At 69.9% G+C, this 479-nt stretch overlaps 1 protein-coding gene across 1 annotated transcript in view; it reads left to right on the forward strand.

The window, feature by feature from the left end:
• INPP5A (inositol polyphosphate-5-phosphatase A) overlaps positions 1–479 on the forward strand; it is a 37,393-nt gene that overhangs the window by 32,934 nt on the left and 3,980 nt on the right. The gene's annotated exons all lie outside the window — the stretch shown is intronic.

A 479-nucleotide genomic window follows, 5' to 3' on the forward strand; every position in this document is an offset into this window, starting at 1 on the left:
GGCTTCTCTCCTCGCTTCCTCAGTCGGGGCTGCCCCCCGGGCTATTGACCCCAGCGGAACCAGGCCCCAAACATCCAGCGCGCTGGGTCCGTCCGGCCTGAGACCCGCCCGACCTCGCTCGTGCCTCACTTTCTCGGAGAAAACAACAGAGTGTGTGCGCCCCTAGAGCCGGCCGCAGGGAGGACCCTCCCCTCAGGACTTGGGCCCCCCTGGGCTCATGGGAGGCAGTGGCACGTGTGGCCAAAGCTGGAGCTCTGGTCTTGGGGCGGGGCCAGAGGGGGTGGGAAAAGCGGGATGAAGCGGGGCGGCTCCGGGCTCTGGACCCCTCCTCTGCCTCCCGGAGCCCACCCTGGGCCGCAGCGCAGGACGGTTCTCTGGGGCAGGCCAGGAGCAGCGGGTTTCCCAGGGGCGCGCTACCCTCCCCAAGGGTCCTGGTGACCCTGGCTCCAGGCAAGAGGGACGCCTCGCTCCAGGAGCTG

This window comes from Pteropus vampyrus, unplaced genomic scaffold (genome assembly GCF_000151845.1).
Source record: "Pteropus vampyrus isolate Shadow unplaced genomic scaffold, Pvam_2.0 Scaffold211, whole genome shotgun sequence".
Classification (NCBI taxonomy): domain Eukaryota; kingdom Metazoa; phylum Chordata; class Mammalia; order Chiroptera; family Pteropodidae; genus Pteropus; species Pteropus vampyrus.